The sequence below is a fragment of the Bos mutus genome, chromosome 5 (assembly GCF_027580195.1).
Source record: "Bos mutus isolate GX-2022 chromosome 5, NWIPB_WYAK_1.1, whole genome shotgun sequence".
Lineage (NCBI taxonomy): Eukaryota > Metazoa > Chordata > Mammalia > Artiodactyla > Bovidae > Bos > Bos mutus.
Genome location: NC_091621.1, coordinates 68,229,172 through 68,247,629, shown reverse-complemented (window position 1 = coordinate 68,247,629; position 18,458 = coordinate 68,229,172).

Below are 18,458 nucleotides of genomic sequence, written 5' to 3'. Positions count from 1 at the left end.
ACTACAGAATGTTAATGAAAAAGAAGAAAAACTCGTATCTACAATCGTGTGCATACTATAAATTCAGGGGCATTAAAGCATATTCTCAGCCACATGAAAAAGTAGGGATCATTTTACCCCTCCAGATACACATTGTAAGAATCTTACTTAAAGAGTATATTATTAATCTGGTTCATTTTTGAATTATATCTGTAAATAAGTAACACTTATTTGGAAGAGAAGTTCAGATTTGCTTGCTGATGAGCAGAAGATAATAGTAACACTGCTTCAGCTGGCATTTGCCTATAATAAAACAAAATGCCTGCAATTAGCTGGATTTAGCCTCCTCAGAAGGCAGTGTAACAACTGTCTGAAACTGACTGCTTCATCCCTTACCCCAAGAGCCTTCCTGTCTGGTGTATAAAATATCCTCCTTGAGATAAGTGCTAGTAAATAATTTTTCACCCTTCTCTTTCCATATTCATGAATGTTTCACTTCTCTTGGAATTAGTGTTCCCAGGAAACTCCCCACCTGTTCTAGCCTTCAATCCAGCAAGATATATAACTTGTAAACATTACAAAACTTGTCACCAGGTTGCACAAAACAGTACATTATCTAAATATTTAGCCAGTAGATAAAGACTTCCTTCACTTTGGAAGCTTTTTCTTTTTCCCTTGAGAAAGCAAGTTGGCATTTATATTAGAAGAAAGCATATGTGGACATCAGTCTTGTCACAGTGTAGACTGCAGATGAGCAGGGCACACAGCTGGAGATGAAGCCAGAGAACACTCCCCAGTACTTGTTCTGGTGTCTGATATTATGTAGAAGAGAAGTAAACTGCAATTGGCAAACCAGAAGCTGCTTCCATTTCCTAGATTCTATTTTAATGAAGTCATATATTTGAAAAACTTGTTTTATCAGCTGACTATGTTTAAGATTGCTCCCTGATAGACAAGATTGGATGATATGTTTTTTATTACATTATTATGACCCAATCAATATTCACATATAGTATTTCAGTCCTCAACTCTAATGCTCTTTTGATTGACTTAGATAGTCAATTTGTTTAAATTCTCATTTAGCACCAAGGATATCTGCCAATGGAACCATTTAATCAAAAGCACACTTAAATCTAAATAACCTAAATTTTAAGAATAATTAAGCACATTGGAGAATGTAGCCTATATTAAGCTGAAATGAAAACCCATTTCTGTGCATATTCATAAATTTATGTTTTTATATTTGAAAAACTTTTTTTTTTTTCTTGGTGAAGCCTCCTTTGGAAAATACAATCTGCCACAGTATATTATGTATACTTTTGCATCGTTTTAATTTTTACAATGAATGTGTATTATTTTTTTTTATTTTATGCTGCTGTTTATTAAAAATGTTTACCATAAACTATTTCCTGAATATTGCTATCATGGAGGTATTTGGGGATTTTAATATTATTTCTCCTAATGTTTGACATTTCATAGAAAGAGGAATCATAATTTCTATTTACTGCTATTTCATTGAAATGCTTTTTTTTTTCAAGTAAGCTGGTTTTTTTGTTTGTTTGTTTGTTTGTTTTTTCCATGTGCGCTTGAGAAAAAGGTGAAATTCATTGTTTTGGGATGAAATGTCCTGTAGATATCAATTAGGTCTAACTGGTCTATTGTATCGTTTAAAGTTTGTGTTTCCTTGTTAATTTTCTGTTTAGTTGATCTATCCATAGGTGTGAGTGGGGTATTAAAGTCTCCCACTTTTATTATGTTATTGTTAATTTCTCCTTTCATACTTGTTAGCATTTGTCTTACATACTGCAGTGCTCCCATGTTGGGTGCATATATATTTATAATTGTTATATCTTCTTCTTGGATTGATCCTTTGATCATTATGTAGTGACCTTCTTTGTCTCTTTTCACAGCCTTTGTTTTAAAGTCTAATTTATCTGATATGAGTATTGCTACTCCTGCTTTCTTTTGGTCCCTATTTGCATGGAAAATCTTTTTCCAGCCCTTCACTTTCAGTCTGTATGTGTCCCCTGTTTTGAGGTGGGTCTCTTGTAGACAACATATGTAGGGGTCTTGTTTTTGTATCCATTCAGCCAGTCTTTGTCTTTTGGTTAGGGCATTCAACCCATTTATGTTTAAGGTAATTACTGATAAGTATGATCCCGTTGCCATTTACTTTATTGTTTTGGGGTTCAAATTTATACACCATTTTTGTGTTTCCTGTCTAGAGAATATCCTTTAGTATTTGTTGGAAAGCTGGTTTAGTGGTGCAGAATTCTCTCAGCTTTTGCTTGTCTGAAAAGCTTTTGATTTCTCCTTCATACTTAAATGAGATCCTTGCTGGGTACAATAATCTGGGCTGTAGGTTATTTTCTTTCATCATTTTAAGTATGTCTTGCCATTCCCTCCTAGCTTGAAGAGTTTCTATTGAAAGATCAGCTGTTATCCTTATGGGAATTCCCTTGTGTGTTATTTGTTGTTTTTCCCTTGCTGCTTTTAATATTTGTTCTTTGTGTTTGATCTTTGTTAATTTGATTAATATGTGTCTTGGGGTGTTTCTCCTTGGGTTTATCCTGTTTGGGACTCTCTGGGTTTCTTGGACTTGGGTGATTGTTTCCTTCCCCATTTTAGGGAAGTTTTCAACTATTATCTCCTCAAGTATTTTCTCATGGTCTTTCTTTTTGTCTTCTTCTTCTGGAACCCCTATGATTCGAATGTTGTAGCATTTAATATTGTCCTGGAGGTCTCTGAGATTGTCCTCATTTCTTTTAATTCATTTTTCTTTTATCCTCTCTGATTCATTTATTTCTACCATTCTATCTTCTAATTCACTAATCCTATCTTCTGCCTCTGTTATTCTACTATTTGTTGCCTCCAGAGTGTTTTTAATTTCATTTATTGCATTATTCATTATATATTGACTCTTTTTTATTTCTTCTAGGTCCTTGTTAAACCTTTCTTGCATCTTCTCAATCCTTGTCTCCAGGCTATTTATCTGTGATTCCATTTTAATTTCAAGATTTTGAATCAATTTCACTATCATTATTTGGAATTCTTTATCAGGTAGATTCCCTATCTCTTCCTCTTTTGTTTGGTTTGGTGGGCATTTATCCTGTTCCTTTATCTGCTGGGTATTCCTCTGTCTCTTCATCTTGTTTAAATTTCTGAGTTTGGGAGTCCTTTCTGTATTCTGGCAGTTTGTGGAGTTCTCTTTATTGTGGTGTTTCCTCGCTGTGTGTGGGTTTGTACAGGTGGCTTGTCAAGGTTTCCTGGTTAGGGAAGCTTGTGTCAGTGTTCTGGTGGGTGGAGCTGTATTTCTCTCTCTTTGTTCAGTCGCTATGGGGAGGGAGGGAGGGATGCTGCAAACAAATGACACTGGCGTGCGCTCACAGTGCCTCAGCCACACTGGGTCTGCCCCGCTCACGGCGCTGTAGCCTCCCTGCCCACACTGCTCGGGCTCTAGGTTGTTCCGCTGAAACAATCCGAGGCTGGCCCTGGGTTGCATGCACCTCCCAGGTCCAAGCCGCTCAGGTTCAGGCACTCAGGTAGTCCTCAGAGGCGCAGACTCAGTTGGGCCTGCGTTTTGTGCTCTTCCCAGGTCCGAGCAGCTCAGGTGATGAGGTGTTTGGCGAGCGCCAATGCTGCGACTTATTGCCTCCCCGCCACTCGGTTATCTGGGTGTAAAACCGGCGCACCTTCTCAGGCAGATGTTGACCGTCCAGACCCCCAATAAGTTTTAGTTAGCAAAGAAGCCAGTTTTATAGATAATGTCTCTCTGGGGCTGCGATTGCCCCCTTCCGGCTCTGGCTGCCTGTCACCGGAGGAGGAAGGTCTGCAGCTGGCTATCTCTGTTTAGTCCTTTGTTCCGTGCGCGGGCTGGCGGTGTCTTAGGTTAGGGCTGGCTTTTCGCATGGTAGATATCCCACAGTCTGGTTTGCTAGCCCAAATTATTTCGCTCAGATAGTGCTCAGGGTATTCAGGCCAGATTCTTACTCTCAGCGATGCAGCCCGCGCCGCGCCTCCCTGCCCAGCCCCCGTTTGCTAATGGCGGATGCAGGCGTCTGCGCTGCTTCTCCGCTGGGGGAGTTACCGTAGGACTCGCAATCTCAAGAGTTTTAATTGTTTATTTATTTTTTTCTCCCTGTTATGTTACCCTCTGTGCTTCCAAAGCTCGCACGGATTTGGCAGTGAGAAGGTTTCCTGGTGTTTGGAAATTTCTCTCTTTTTAACTCCTTCCCGGGACGGAACTCCGTCCCTCCCTCTTTGTCTCTTTTATTGTCTTTAATATTTTTCCTACCTCCTTTCAAAGAGTTGGGTTGCTTTTCTAGGTGCCTGATGTTCTCTGCCGGCATTCAGAAGTTGTTTTGTGGAATTTACTCGACGTTTAAATGCTCTTTTGATGAATTTGTGGGGGAGAAAGTGTTTTCCCCATCCTACTCCTCCGCCATCTTGGCGCCTCCCCCCTGAAAAACTTTTTAATCAAAACATTATGTCAAGTCAAAATGAGACTACTTTTTGCTTAGATAAATAATTTAAATCTAATATCAGAAAAATGGACATATTATATATTACAGTAAAATTAAAGGTTATTATACTTTCAGTTCAGTTCAGTTCAGTTGCCCAGTCGTGTCCGACTCTTTGTGAGCCCATGAATTGCAGCACGCCAGGCCTCCCTGTCCATCACCAACTTCCAGAGTTCACTCAGACTCACGTCCATTGAGTCAGTGATGCCATCCAGCCATCTCATCCTCTGTCGTCCCCTTTTCCTCCTGCCCCCAATTCCTCCCAGCATCAGAGTCTTTTCGATTGAGTCAACTCTTCGCATGAGGTGGCCAAAGTACTGGAGTTTCAGCTTTAGCAGCATTCCTTCCAAAGAAATCCCAGGGCTGATCTCCTTCAGAATGGACTGGTTGGATCTCCTTGCAGTCCAAGGGACTCTCAAGAGTCTTCTCCAACACCATAGTTCAAAAGCATCAGTTCGGACAAGCAAATAGTTGAGAATTCCAACTATAGGAAAAAAAGAATGAGGACAAATAGTTGATAATAAGAGAACAATTAAACATGATATCCAACTAGGAATTTCTCTAAAGGAAAATAAAATAGAGTACATAAGCCATGTATCAAGAACAATGCCTCTCCATTTATTTTTTGTTATTATTATTGATAATATACAAAATTTTAAGAATTCACTATATGTAAGATATATTAGCTTCAGTTGCTTTTTGCCTCAAGGAAATCGATCAAGAACATAGGAAGGGAAATTAAAAATAGGAATAGGTTTAAAAGTTGAAGCTAAGGAAAGATATGAGAAAAAAATTCTGATTTTGAAAGCTACTAAAAGCTATATGACTAAGAGCTTCTATAATGATACTACTGAGTATTTAAAGACATCTACTGAGTATTTTTTAAAAATCTACAAAGTATTTTTAAAAATCTATAGATCAACAACAGTAATTAGTAAACATTCCATGACCATTTTGAATCGTCTGAACATAAAATAGACAAGGATACAAACCAGAAAAACAATCAAGTACCGTCTCTCCAGACTAACAGGACTGAGGACTACTTTACCAGTAACAACGTTCATCCTCCATTTTCCTCCCATCTCTCAGAAAAAATGAAAGATGTCTTGTCATTAAATTTTTGCTGCATTCTGAAAGAAAAGGTTTCATGTTTCTGTAACTAGTGTCAAATAATAATAAGTGATCATTAGCAGGCACTGAGAGTTTGATATTCACCCCTGAATTTAGAGGCTGAGCTGACATCTGAAGTCCTGACACTTCCAGGGGACGAGGCTCCTGTGGAATTAAGACAGTACTGGACAGGCTACTTGGTAAACAAGCATGGTTGACTGCAGCAAGTCCCCTAGCCAAGTCCTTAACTCTGGAGCCATACAAAGCAATTATTATTTATCCCATTCTTCAGGACAACTATATGAGCTGATATATTCCCTGGTAATGGACGAAATCTGGGTCTTTGGTTAAGTTACTTTTCCAAAGCCAGAAAGTGAATTTGAGGTGCATCCTCAGTAAAGAGAACAAACAGGGCATACTGTCACTTCAGTTGTGGTGGACTCTGTGCGACCCCATGGACCTTAGTCCGCCAGGTTCCTCTGTCCATGGGGTTCTCCAGGCAAGAACACTGGAGTGGGTTGCCATTTTCTTCTCCAGGGGATCTTCCCAACCCCGGTGTCATACCTGAGTCTCTCATGTCTCCTGCATTGGCAGGTTTTGTTTTTGTTTTTTTTTTTTTAACCACTAGTGCCACCTGGGAAGTCCTCAGTAAAGAGAGATCATGATAATTATTACCTCTACACAGTTCCTACAAAAAAGGATCACACTTGCTGAAGACACGGTGCTGAGATCAGGTCTCTGAATGCCTTCTGTGCCAAGGATGCCCCAGGGAAAAGGTACATCCTTTGAACTCAGTCCTAAAAGTCTGAGATAGGTGTGAGAATCATGGGAAGAATCCCTCAAGTAAGGCAGACTGAAAGGCCCCTCAAATGTTCAGGCAGTTCTGCCTGAAGTTCTCCTGCAAGGTTAAACCTCCAACTTGTGTTGAAGACAACGTTCTATGATGCTGAATTGAAGTCTGGCACAGCCATCACTGCTGCTGCTAAGTCGCTTCAGTTGTGTCCGACTCTGTGCGACCCCATAGACGGCAGCCCACCAGGCTTCCCCGTCCCTGGGATTCTCCAGGCAAGAACACTGGAGTGGGTTGCCATTTCCTTCTCCAATGCATGAAAGTGAAAAGTGAAAGTGAAGTCGCTCAGTCGTGTCCGACTCTTAGCGACCCCATGGACTGCAGCCTACCAGGCTCCTCCATCCATGGGATTTTCTGGGCAAGAGTACTGGAGTGGGGTGCCATTGCCTTCTCCACAGCCATCACTAGAGTGTTTCTTAAGCCTCACTCTAGACATGGCTCCTCTCCCAGAATGCTCTGTACAGGCCTCTTCCCCAGAAACCCCTCAGGTCTCTGATTCGTTGACGTCAACGGTTCTCATGCACCCACCAGATGCTAAGCATTAGGTGCTGGGGCTAGGACAGTGAGCAAGATGACACAGACCTTTTCCTCAAGAAAAATAATTAACCACAAGTTACAACATAATGCGATACAGTGCTGTAACGCGGTAAATCACTGCACCTGTGTCATCTGAGAGAACCCAGGAGAGCCTCCAAGACACCATTTTCACTGCAAGAAGGTAGAAAGGAAAAGGGAAGGAAATGTTTTTGAAGGTATGATGATGAAAATTTCCCATCTGATGGCTTCAGGTTCTTCTGTGGAGTTAGTGTCCAGTGCTTCTTCCGAGGGGATAGGGTGGATGTTGATGGGATTTGTGGAAAGTGGAGAAGGTTTGAAACAGTTTCGAATAGGAAAGGAATGTTGAGTAAAGAAGCAATGTTGTAAAAGTGTAGATTCTCTGGACCAAGGAGCTTTGTCTGTTTGGTTGACTTTATGTACCCCATGTACTAGAACTGTGCCTAATGTACAGTAGTTACCTAATCAATATTTTCAGAATAATGACTAAATGGTTTGCATGTAGTTCCTGAACTGAGAAAGATTTCCCTTTCCCACCTTTGTCCAGTTCAGTTCAGTTCAGTTGCTCAGTCGTGTCCAGCTCTTTGCGACCCCATGAACTGCAGCATGCCAGGCCTCCCTGTCCATCACCAACTCCCAGAGTTCACCCTAACTCATGTCCATTGAGTCGGTGATGCCATCTAACCATCTCATCCTCTGTTGTCCCCTTCTCCTCCTGCCCTCAATTTTCCCCCAAATTAGGGTCTTTTCAAATGAGTCAGCTCTTTGCATCAGGTGGCCAAAATAATGGAGTTTCAGCATCAGCATCAGTCCTTCCAATGAACACCCAGGACTGATCTCCTTTAGGATGGGCTGGTTGGATCTCCTTGCAGTCCAAGGGACTCTCAAGAGTTTTCTCCAACACCACAGTTGAAAAACATCAATTCTTTAGTGCTAAGCTTTCCTTATAGTCCAATTCTCACATCCATACATGACTACTGGGAAAACCATAGCCTTTCCTAGACAGACCTTTGTTGACAAAGTAATGTCTCTGCTTTTTAATATGCTATCTAGATTGGTCATAACTTTCCTTCCAAGGAGTAAGTGTCTTTTAATTTCATGGCTGAAGTCACCATCTGCAGTGATTTTGGAGTCCAAAAAAATAAACTCAGCCACTGTTTCCCCTGTTTCCCCATCTATTTGCCATGAAGTGATGGGACCAGATGCCATGATCTTAGTTTTCTGAATGTTGAGCCTTAAGCCAACTTTTTCACTCTCCTCTTTCACTTTCATCAAGAGGCTCTTTAGTTCTTCTTCACTTTCTGCCATAAGGGTAGTGTCATCTACATATCTGAGGTTATTGATATTTCTCCCGTCAATCTTGATTCCAACTTGTGCTTCTTCCAGCCCAGCGTTTATCATGATGTACTCTGCATATAAGTTAAATAAGTAGGGTGACAATATACAGCCTTGACGAACTCCTTTTCCTATTTGGAACCAGTCTGTTGTTCCATGTCCAGTTCTAACTGTTGCTTCCTGACCTGCATACAGGTTTCTCAAGAGGCAGGTCAGGTGGTCTGGTATTCCCATCTCTTTCAGAATTTTCCACAGTTTATCGTAATCCACACAGTCAAAGGCTTTGGCATAGTCAATAAAGCAGAAATAGATGTTTTTCTGGAACTCTTTTGCATTTTCAATGATCCAGCGGATGTTGGCAATTTGATCTCTGGTTCCTCTGCCTTTTCTAAAACCAGTCTGAACAGCTGAAGTTCATGGTTCATGCGACGGTGCAGGAGCGAGTGGTGGAGAGGAGCTACGTCGCATCCAAGGTCAGAGGCGGTGGCCGAGAGGAGCTACCCCACACCCGAGGCCAGGGGCAGCGGCCAGGAGGAGCTACCCTACATCCTAGGTCAGAGGCAGCAGCTGCGCTTTGCTGGAGCAGCTGTGAAGAGATACCCCATGTCAAGAGAAACCCAAGTAAGAAGGTAGGCACTGAGAGAGGGCATCAGAGGGCAGACAGATTGAAAGCACAATCACAGACAACTAGCCAATCTGATCACATGGACCACAGCTTGTCTAACTCAATGAAACCTTTGTCCATGTGACATACAAATTTTACAGAGCCCTAGAACCCTGTCCTGGAATGTATTCTATCTTCCATCTACATTGACTCCCTTTTGAATATCATTCAATCATATGTCTTTAATACAAACCATAACTGCTGAATTAAATGCATATAACCAGGTAACCTTCTGAGTCATTCAGTTATTCTAAATGAAATGTTATCAAATCTGAAAAACTACTACAAGACTGTAAAACTATGCACAGCATGGTAACCAATGAAGAATTATCTCTTCTTGCATTGTCTTTCATTCAGAATAAATAATAGAAACCTATGGAAAAGTTTCTATATTACAGAAGACAGCATAAAAATTAAAATAATTGAAACTCACCATTAGTATTTTATCCAGAATCCATCTGATATTAATATAAATAGGCATTACATATGTTAGGATTATTCTAATTACAATGTCATATTAAATTATGTTTATTATATTTTAAAAATTATGGCAACAAAAACAGAATTGAGTAGAAGTGTCAGAACAGTGGCAAATCTGTAAATCACATCAGATAAAAAATGGTTGATGGAATAATTAGAATTTTTTGGTAAAGAAAATACTCATGAGAATATGCCATAAATCTGAACTTGCTCTAGTTGCAAGAATAAATAGATTTCTGTATAACTCTGGAAAACACAATTAACCCTATTAAGAATGGTCTTTCTGTTTCAACAATAAAAAATTCTATACAAAAGTAAAGAGTCTGGTTTAGAAAGGCTTTCAGTTCAGTTCAATTCAGTCGCTCAGTCGTGTCCAACCCTTTGTGACCCCATGAATTGCAACACGCAAGGCCTCCCTGTCCATCACCAACTCCCGGAGTTCACCCAAACCCACGTCCATAGTGTCGGTGATGCCATCCAGCCATCTCATTCTCTGTCATCCCCTTTACCTCCTGCCCCCAACCCCTCCCAGCATCAGAGTCTTGGATAACTAATATTTTACTATCTAGAAGTTTCAACCAAGGGTGATTCCTTGATCAAAAAGGGATTCTTGCATTGACAGAGAGAGTTTGGATTGCCAAGTCAAAATCTACAAATCAGTGAGACAGGTTATAAAGCATAAGTAGAAAGTGAAAGTGAAGTCTCTCAGTTGTCCGACTCTTTGCAACCCCATGGACTGTAGCCCACCAGGCTCCTCTGTCCATGGGATTTTCCAGGCAAGAGGACTGGAGTGGGGTGCCATCACCTTCTCCAGAAAGCATAAGTAAGGAAGCTACTATAATTGGTCACATTTACTTATAAAGAATAGATATTTTCATCTGAAAACACTTAGTGATGTTGGAATTTTTAATCATTTTGAAAGGAAGTATCTACATTTTTAGCCCAGTTTCTTCAGTTAAGAAATAATTGTGGGAGTTCCTACTGAAAATCCAAAGAGACTATGGGATAATGCTGACTCTGTCCATACCCTTTTCTTATAAATAGGAGCCTGGAAATTAATAAGTACAAGTATCTATCTTGTTATTCATTCAAAAAATGTCAATCCAAACAATTTCAATCTTACTCAATAAACAAAATACTTTTATTTGTGGATTTTCTTTTTACTGTGACTGGTAACATTTCAGAAATAAAAAGAATCTATTCTTGAAGTTACTTGAGGACAAAGAAGCCTTGGAAGACTCCCAATTTAACTCCATAAAAAGTGAACTGCTTAGAAGAAAGGCAATGTGTTTCTTGGATAATTGGACGGGTGCCAACAACTTATTAAGAACCAGATTCTTTTCTTTGGGACAATAAAGGATGCAAGCATTCCTTAGTGGATCATAGAAATAAAAGTGATTGGCCTCAGTGTCCTGAGTTGATCATCTCCATGGGTTTCATTTTACTTATTTTTTATAAAAATAGTACAAAAGGAATAAATATGTTTTAATTTTTATCTTATATTGGAGTATAGTTGATTAACAATATTGTGATAGTTTCAAGTGTACAGCAAAGTGATTTAATTATACATATACATGCATCTATCCTCTTTTCAAATCCTTTACCACTTAGGTTACTACATAGTATTGAGTTGAATTCCTTCTGTTATACACTGTATCCTTGTTGATATTTTATTTTTTTAATCTTTTTATTTCCTTTATTTTTTAAAGCATCCAGAAATTAGTTTGTTTCTTTCTTTCTTTATTTATTTTGGCTGTGAAGTATGTTGGATCTTAGTTCCCTGACCAGGAATTGAACCCATGCCCCTTGCATTAGAACTATGGAGTCTTATCCACTGGATGGCCAGTGAAGCACCTGTTTATGGATTTTAAATATAGCAGTGCATACACATCAATCCCACGCTCCCTAACTGTTCCTTCCCTCCATCCTTCCGTTAACTATAAGTTCATTCTCTAAGTCTCTGAGTCTGTTTCTGTTTTGTAGGTACGTTCATTTGGATCCTTTCTTTTTAGATTCTGCATATAAGTGATATCATATATTTCTCTTTGTCTGACCTCACTCGGTATGACAATGTCTAGATCCATCCATGTTGCTGCAAAGAGGCATGTGAAAAGATGTTTCAGTTCAGTTCAGTTGCTCAGTTGTGTCCGACTCTTTGTGACCCCACGAACTGCAGCATGCCAGGTCCCCCTGTCCATCACCAACTCCCAGAGTCCACCCAAACCCATGTCCATTGTGTCAGTGATGCCATCCAACCATCTCATCCTCTGTCGTCCCCTTCTCCTCCTGCCCTCAATCTTTCCCAGCATGGGGGTCTTTTCAAATGAGTCAGCTCTTTGCATCAGGTGGCCAAAGGATTAGAATTTCAGAGTCAGCATCAGTCCTTCCAATGAACACCCAGGACTGATCTCCTTTAGGATGGACTGGTTGGATGTCCTTGCAGTCTAAGGGACTCTCAAGAGTCTTCTCCAACACCACAGTTCAAAAGCATCAATTCTTCGGCATTCATCTTTCTTTATGGTCCAACTCTCACATCCATATATGACCACTGTAAAAACCATAGCCTTGACTAGACGGACCTTTGTTGGCAAAGTAATGTCTCTGCTTTTCAATATGCTATCTAGGTTGGTCTAACTTTTCTTCCAAGGAGTAAGCATCTTTTAATTTCATGGCTGCAGTCACCATCTGCAGTGATTTGGGAGCCCAGAAAAATAGTCTGTCACTGTTTCCACTGTTTCCCCATCTATTTGCCATGAAGTGAAGGGACCAGATGCCATGATCTTAGTTTTCTGAATGTTTAACAATGCTAATTACTAGAGAAATGCAAATCAAAACTACAATGAGATGTCACCTCACACCAGGTAAAATGACTATCATCAAAAAATCCACAACCAATAAATGTTAGAGAGGGTGTGGAGAGCAGGGAGCCCGCCTACACTGTTGATGGGAATATAACTTGGTGTAGCAACTCTGGAGAACAAGATGGAGATTCCTTAAAAAACTCTAAGAAGAGCTACCATGTGATCCCACAATCCCATTTCTGGGCATATTTCTACAGTAAGCATGGTCAGAAAGGATATATGTACCCCAAAGTTTGTTGCAGTACTGTTTACAATAGCCAAGACATGGAAGCAACCTAAATGTCCATTAGCAGAGGCATGGATAAAGACAACAAGGTGCATATATACAGTGGGATATTACTCAGACATTAAAAAGAACGAACTAATTCCATTTGCAGCCAAAGAAACAATTATTGATGGAGAAACAAAGGTGGTCTACACATTTAGATCTCCTGAGTTCAGGCATAGACTAAAGCCCTCTAGATGACAGATCAAGGACTAGAAGCAAAGGAAGAAAATTAAAACTGTGTGCTGAACAGATGCACTAAATTAATTTATCTAAACCCAAAATACAAATTTTGAAATTGAGAGCTTGTTGGAGTGAACAATATATACTCTATGTCAACTGTGGGAAAAGTTTCTTGAAGTATGTATTAGGTTGGCTTTCAAAATTGTTTAAATAGTTTACCTCAGAAATTGTTCTCATGTTTGGCCTGAAAAAAAGCTAACTTTTTAAATCAGATGGTGTCTCAGAATTGATTATTATATAGAACATGAACATTTTTATATCTTAGACTGAATATTCATATATAAAGAGACAATATTGATCTTAAAATATTTTGAATAGAAAAATGATATAATAATTTCACCAAAGTCACTTGGGACCCAGTCTAGAGTTCATCAATGGTTTTTGGGGGATACATTTGACAGATACTACTTGAATCAGCATACACAAGGAAAGGAATGTTTTTTAAGAACTTAGGGTTATTTTATTTTATTTTTTGAACAGTACAGCAGAAAATGCACACTGGATATCTGGAGTTACCTGGAAATCAATGGCCACTAAAAATAAGAATAAAGTCTCTTACAATCATGCTAAGTTGCCTCAGCCATGACCAACTCTTTGTGACCCTATGGACTGTAGCCTGTGAGGCTCCTCTGTCCATGGGGATTCTCCAGGCAAGAATACTGGAATGGGTTGCCATGCCCTCCTCCAGGGAATCTTCCCAATTCAGGGTCAAAACCATGTCTTTTATGTCTCCTGCACTGGGACGGTGGTTCTTTACCAACTGAGCCACCTGGAAAACCCCCAAATCTCTTCATTGATGTCAAATTTACAGACTCATTGCATTAGCCAGTAATTACCATTCCCCAGCTAAAATATACTGTTTTTTCATAGCACCTGAAACACTTCTGTTCAATAACCTTCTACCTACATTGCCCCCAACAATTCTGTCCATTTACATTCATTAGTATGCTTAAAGTGGTTTGTGTCCCTTCTCTAACCTTTTTATGCTCATTGTCCTTAACTTTTGCAAGTACATAAAGCAATTAATAAGCAAATTAATTAAGTAAAATAGCATATACTAAGAAAGTCTTTTTCTATTAAATTTAATTTCAATGCTTTGGAAATGCTTGACAAAGATACATTACTATCTTACAGTTAAATTAAATAAGAATGTGAAACTACAAGGGTGGTGAAAATTAGTTTTTAAAAAATAGAAAAATTCTTTACTCAGTATGCTTCACAAAGGCATATAAGTTCTTGTTCCATTAAAAAAATTAATACTAGGAGTTGCAAGTGGTGCATTATGTATTTTGTTTACACAAAAATATTACAACAAACTCCAATCTGTAGACCTAACTTACAGAAAAGACTTCAGTCTTCTGTGAAAAGACATGGGAAATAAATGTGCGTTCACATTAAGAAAAATTAGAATCCTTAGAGGAAGTATACATTCCTTCTAAAAGATTCTTTGCCTTAACCAAAGTTTCAATTGCTGATATTAATCTCATAAAATGAAAGGAGTTTCTTGAACCGTTCCAGTTTCTGTCTCTCTGGGATCAAATGGTCATTTGCTCTTGCTTCTCTCAAGTGCATTATCTCACTATAAGCTGAATGAGTTCTTATTTGGATGCAAATAAAAATTAAACAACCAACCAAAAAAGCACAACATCTTTACTCTTTGACTGATAATGTGGATTGTTTAATATTCTCTACTTTTGATGAAATCTCAGGCAAGCCATGAAAATTACTTTTCATTCTTAGATCATAAAATGTCCTTTAGGCACTTTCAGTACCAAGAAATATCTCCCTTCAATAATAAATACCAGTCCTTTGTCATAACTATAAAACTCTCTACTCTCTCCTGGGCTTCCCCAATGGCTAAGCAATAAAGAATCCTCCTGCAATGCAGGACATGCAAGTTTGATCCCTGGATGGGAAAGACCCCCTGGAGGAGGAAATGGCAACACACTGCAGTATTCTTGCCTGAAAAATCCTATGGACAAAGGAGTTTGGTGGGCTACAGTCAATGGAGTCTCAAAGAGTCAGGCAGGACTGAGCATGAGCATGCATTCTCTCTTAATTCAAAATTTCTTTCCCACTCAGCTTTGGACTGAATTCTCCCATTAATTTTCTATCTTATTGCTAGCTATGTAAGGAAAGAGCTACAAATTATTCATATTGAACGCATAGCTAGTCTCCATTATGTATGTGTTCAACTCAAATGAGTTTCTAGGGGAAAACATGTTTCTCTGAGATAAAAAAATGCTAACCCAGTAGTGAGAATGGGAAGTGTCATGTCCATTCCACATCACAACTCCCATTTGTTTTCTCTCCTTTCTTCTTCCTGCAAGCCACACAACTAACTACCATTAATTACCACTACCAATCACAACCACCACAGAGAGCAAAAAACCCTAACTTTTTACCAAAACAAAAATAGTTTGGTCAAATGATTTCTATCAAACCTGGTTACTTAGCAGGCAATTAATGGGCTAACAGAACTTTCCTTTAGAAGAAACCAGAAGTCCCAAATAGACTTTGATAACTTATTTGGCTGAGCTTACTTAATAAAACCATAAGTACTCAAGGCCTGGTTGTTGGAGCTTTAGATTCAGAAATTTAAGTTCACAAGTTCACCTACTGTGATTTTATTAGTTAGCTGGTAGAAAGGGCAAGGGAGACAAGCTAGCAAAGGAGATCCTTTTAGGGTGTTGCATGCCATGAAGGATTAGCTTTAATGAAGACTGACTGCAGAAGTTCACTGTTAATTGAGTCTCAGGGGAGGCCTCACCAAGTAGCTGAGAGCCAAAGGATCTGGTTACTCCGTCTACTCTACAAGAACCAGAGGTGATAAGGGTTTGGCCTTATTTTTTTTTTTTTTTTTTTTTTTTTTTTTTTGTAAATGAAAACAGAGCCAGGCCAGGATTTGGGCTCACCAATTTCTTACTCTTTCACTGACTGATTCCTAAGATAGCCATGAGATTTGCAATAAGAAGAGAACTTGTGTCAGGTCTTCAACTCAAAAATGTCTTGCACTATAGAGTATTAAATATTCCCAAGAGATATGTTCTTCAAGCTATTACATTGAGATGCCTTGCCTTTGCGAAAACTAAGATTATGGCATCTGGTCCCATCACTTCATGGCAAATAGATGGGGAAACAGTGGAAACAGTGGCTGACTTTATTTGGGGGGCTCCAAAATCACTGCAGATGGTGGTAGCAGCCATGAAATTAAAAGATGCTTCCTCCTCGGAAGGAAAGTTATGACCAATTTAGATGGCATATTTAAAAGCAGAGATATTACTTTGCCAACAAAGTTCTGTCTAGTCAAGGCTATAGTTTTTCCAGTAGTCATATATAGATATGAGAGTTGGACTATAAAGAAAGCTGAGCACTGAAGAATTGATGCTTTTGAACTGTGGTGTTGGAGAAGACTCTTGAGAGCCCCTTGGACTGCAAGGAGATCCAACCAGTCCATCCTAAGGGAAATCAGTTTTGGGTCTTTATTGGAAGGACTGATACTGAAGCTGAAACCCCAATATCTTGGCCACCTGATGCGAAGAGCTGACTCATTAGAAAAGACCCTGACGCTGGGAAAGATTGAGGGCGGGAGGCCAAGGGGACGACAGAGGATGAGACGATTTGATGGCATCACCGACTCAATGGACATGAGCTTGAGTAAACTCCGGGAGTTGGTGATGGACAGGGAGGCCTGATGTGCTGCAGTCCATGGGGTCGCAAAGAGTTGGACACGACTGAGTGACTGAACTGAAGTGAACTGAACTGTCTTTCTCTATCTAAAGATGTTTCTTTTGGAAGAATAAGAGCCCTCTCTTTCTTGGCCATAGCTGATTAAAGATTTACAGATTCTTACTTTCAACTTGATATTTCATGTCACCACAAGTGCCAGGCAAGTCACCACACAATTATGTCAGAGTTGTGCTTCGCATTAACTAGAGTTAAGTCCTTTGTTCCTTGATTGGAAATGGCATAGAGAGATCTTTGTTCACTAACACTCTGAATATCTTATTACTGCAGATAATTCATTCACTTACAAGCATCTATCAAGGGTTCACTATGTGCCAGACATAAGATGGGAGCTGAGCATAGAGGAGTAAATGGCTTAGGCCGTTTTCCTGACTTTTTTTTTCACAGAACTTGAACTTTTGTTTACCTATGTTGATTTTGTTTGTGTTTCAGAAAAACATCCTTTTTTTTCCACCTTGTCTCCAGCCCTATAAACAGGTTTCTGGGGTTCACAACTGAGAAATGACATTTCATTCTAGATATAAACAAAAGCTGTAACTACAAATCACTTAACTCAGATTTCTCATTAGAAGTCTCTGCAACGAGATCCTGCTGGGGATGTTCTTTTAACAGAGATAAAGTCTTTTTCTTTTTTGTTCTCAGAATGATGAAAAATAGATAGCAATGATGATCAAAATAAATTTATCACAACAGTCACAAAATGTGACTGATTTTTCACTCATTTCAAGAAAACAAAACACTTTATGTACACTATTGGGAAAACAAAATGGCAATCCCCACAGTGTATCTAAACTCACCACAATTAAACAGCATGAATCAACAATGTTTCCTCCCCTACGCCTGCATCCGCCAGCATCACAATAAATTAAAAACGTGCACAGGCTTCTGTGTCTCTGTTGCTTATAACAAGAGCTCAGTGTTTACAAGCAGCTTACAGTAAAGTTAAAGAGAATGAGAGAATTTAAGGAAACTCAGAGTGCTTATATTCGGTCTGAAAATTTTACATTTTGTGAGACGCCGGTGATAAAATAATCCTGTATGCCACCCTTGAAGAGATCCTGGTGTAGTATAACAAACCACTTGACTAGTTGCTTTCTGGAGATGTAACTTCACATCAAACTACCCTGGAGTAATTTGCATCCACAAATAGAGCTGCTTGTGGCCCAGAGGAGAGGGAAATGAGACGAGGCAGGAAGGCTCTGGGTCTCTGACAAAAATGAGAAAGGGCAGAGCCTGCGCTCTAAAGAGCAGCTTTACTCCCTCAACAAGTCTCCCTGTCCTGACCTCCCCTGGAGAACAATCAGACACAAACGCACGGCCAGCGGAGGTGGTCATCCCCCACCTCACCCTCAGCAGTGGGACGAAGGAGCAGCCGGCACTGTTCAGGAGAATGTGACCTAACAGTTTACTGAGAGAAGGAGAGTTCTCAGCACTTTTCTTAAATATTATGGCCTCTTGTATGTTTTTTTCCCTCTTAGCTTATTTTGATGAAGGAATGCATTCTGGAAGCTTATAAGGAAACTTCTTAACCAGCTTGTTTACTGTTTGGTGTCTCATTATTAGAAAGGTTATACTTGACAGACATTTTCACTAAAGGCGAGGAAAAAGAAGACGGTGTTACAAAACAAGCTGTTGAAATAATAATGTATTTAATTCGTCATGAATGGGAGATTGGTAGAAATGCTTTCTATTCTGAAATTTCAGCTAAAAATAAAACTCTTCAATGTATTTCTTTATCTTTTCTATTTTGTCACAAAAGAACAAATTGCATAATGAGCTCGTTTTTTCCCCTTCTGTCCACTTGATTTACCAATATGGTAATTAATTGGAAATCTTTCTGTTCCTTTAT